The sequence below is a fragment of the Protobothrops mucrosquamatus genome, unplaced genomic scaffold (assembly GCF_001527695.2).
Source record: "Protobothrops mucrosquamatus isolate PMUCROS unplaced genomic scaffold, P.Mucros_1.0 scaffold5503, whole genome shotgun sequence".
NCBI lineage: Eukaryota > Metazoa > Chordata > Lepidosauria > Squamata > Viperidae > Protobothrops > Protobothrops mucrosquamatus.
The window spans coordinates 21,355-24,156 of record NW_015391358.1 but is presented as its reverse complement, the minus strand read 5'-3'; the positions used below and the strand labels follow the sequence as shown (position 1 = coordinate 24,156).

General features: G+C 40.9%; 1 protein-coding gene across 1 annotated transcript in view; it reads left to right on the top strand.

Moving 5' to 3' along the window:
- The first annotated feature begins 792 nt into the window (after positions 1-792).
- The window catches only part of LOC107299808 (60S ribosomal protein L28), an 8,497-nt gene continuing 6,487 nt past the window's right edge, over positions 793-2,802 (top strand). Inside the window, exon 1 of the mRNA XM_015829146.1 lies at positions 793-834. The gene's annotated coding sequence lies outside the window, so the exon portion shown is untranslated. The remainder of the gene's footprint in view (positions 835-2,802) is intronic.

The following is a 2,802-nucleotide window of genomic DNA, read 5'->3' as shown; positions in this document are numbered from 1 at the left end:
TCAACATGGTAAAGGTTACAAAATTAAACTTTTTTTTTTTTTTTTTTTAGAAAATGTTCTGGTAAGATGGACGAAATGATCTTTTTGGTACCCCTCCTGGTCTAAGTAACCTCCGGGTATAACAACTGTGGAACTCTCCATATCTATTAGGAATACAATTCCCAGAATTCCCAGCCAATGATAACTACATTTTTAAAAACGTTTTTCAATTCGCAATATTGTGCTCGTAACTAAATATTGCCCTCCACATCTGCAAGAGATAACACTTCAACAAAGGAGCGAGGTAAACAATAAATACACACTTCCTATTGTATGAGGGGCACACACGCATTCGAGTATGTCCGGGAAACAGTCCCAAAGGCTTCTGATTGGTCCCGAGTCGCGGGTGTTCTTCTATATGTCAATATTCTATATATGTCATGAATGAAAATAAATTCCGCACTTTCTCCTACCCATGTGACTTTCGGAGAACTCAAGAAGGGCCGTTTTCGACGGACTATCGAGCTCCTCCGAAACTACCGCCGAGGTAACCCGATTCGTTTCCGAGAATCTCCGAAGCGCATCCGATCATTTCCGAAAGGCAATTCCCTGGGCCACTCTTAGTTGTTGCCACTCTACCATTGACGTCTCTATGATGAAACCGCTTTATGGATTTAACACGGATGGCTCAGACGGGGAAAGCCTTTCAATGGTGGGGCGGAAATGCTTGTAGCTGCAGAGCGGAAGAGACTTCGAAGGAGGAGGAGCTTGCTTGAAAGGCGAAAGACATATAAAATCCCCTCGCAGCGGCTCAGCCCCTCTTTTTCCGCTTCCGGTCGCGGGATCGGCAAGAGGGTGAGGTATAGGCCGCGTGTGTTTGTCCAAGGGGAAAATGCTGTCGTGGGTGGCAAAGAAATGGATAGAAATGGGGGATAAGGGCAAAGTCTTCTGGGGGATTGTTAAAAAGGCGCCACATGGTCGAAAATATTACCTTTCGTCCTTATGTGTTGTGAATATAGATGCCTAGGATGAAAAATGACTGCGCCCCCCCCATCACATTATATTCAAGCTCGGAACATCAGGTTTTCACGGGACATGCTGGGTGTTTACAGCAAGATCTAAACTTATTTAAAAACGGATTCACTGAGTCTCAATGGATTTAGTTTTAAGGAATTATGCCTTGCGCTGAACGCTTTTTCTTTTAGAAGGATGTGGAGTGTTCCCTCCTTTTTAAAACATGCTTTTGCAAACTTTGTAATGCAGTTGGCTTTTTCACACGCAGATGAGACGAAATAGCTTACAGGTGAAACTCGAAAAATTAGAATATCGTGCAAAAGTTCATTTATTTCAGTAATGCCCTTTTTGACACCCTCCATAAGGAGGGAAAGCCTCAAAAGGTAATTGCAAAAGAAGTTGGATGTTCCCAAAGTGCTGTATCAAAGCACATTAATAGAAAGTTATGTGGAAGGGAAAAGTGTGGAAGAAAAAGGTGCACAAGCAGCAGGGATGACCGCAGCCTGGAGAGGATTGTCAGGAAAAGGCCATTCAAAAGTGTTGGAGGNAACATCGGTACAAATTATTTGGGATACAGCGAAGGCGTATTTAAGGGGATTGGCAATAGCTTATATAGCAAGGAAAAATAGAGAGAAAAGACAAAGGCAAAACATACTACATGAAGAGATTAAAAAATTTGAATCCAAACTACAAAAAGAGCCCCAGGATGAATCGATTAAAGTGGGAATGGCATTAGCCAAACATAAACTAAATGTGATGGAACAAGGAGAAAGAGTTAAAGAATTGAAATTGGCGAAACAAAAATTTTTTGAACATGCAAATAAACCTGGGAGATGGCTCTCTTATAAATTAAAAAAAGAGAAAGAGGGAAAAATAATTCAGGAACTTTATGATAGAAATGGAGAGTTACTGAAACAATTCTCTCATTGCCCCAAGCTATTTGAAGTTACCGGCAAATAAAACAATGCATCTGAATCACACCTTCTTTGAAACGCTGTCTGCCAAACAGATACACTGACTTTACTTTGCAGGCGTTTAGTGAGAGATTAGTCTGTTGCAGATCAGAGGTAAATTAATCCCATCAATTTACTATTGCAGGAGATCAGAGGAGAATTAATCTATCAATTTACTATTTGCCTTTATAAAGTTGATATGAACTTTGAGCATTCTCTTACTATTCTGATCTTGAGGTAAAATGCCTTATAAATCAAATCAGATAGATAACTCAGTAGAAATGATTTTATAACAAAAACATATTTTTAATCAGAAAGATTACTTGCATTCATGCTGTGGCTGTTACTTCTGGAAAATACATCTTTTGTCCATTCCTACAGGTAAGAGAATGATGCTCTCTTCCATACCAACTTTATAGTGGCATAGGCTCATCCGGTGACATCTGATGGCCCATGCTTCTTTCAGACAAAGACATTCCAATCTGGCTTGTGTCCAGGAAGGCTCCCAATGCCCTTTAGAAACTCCTCCCACTGACCCATTGACAAACCAGTATTTAACCCAATAACTGCCAGATATTCTAACATACTGATATATGCTCTCTAGTTAGGGTTACATAGAGCTATATGAGGTTACATAGAGCTATACGGGCCAGAATAAGACCGAACAATGCAGAAGAGCTGAAGGCCGCTATTGAAGCATCCTGGTCTTCCATAACACCTCAGCAGTGCCACAGGCTGATAGCTTCCATGCCACGCCGCATTGAGGCAGTAATTGCTGCAAAAGGGGCCCAAACCAAGTACTGAGTACATATGCATGCTTATACTTTTCAGAGGTCCGATATTGTTCTATGTACAA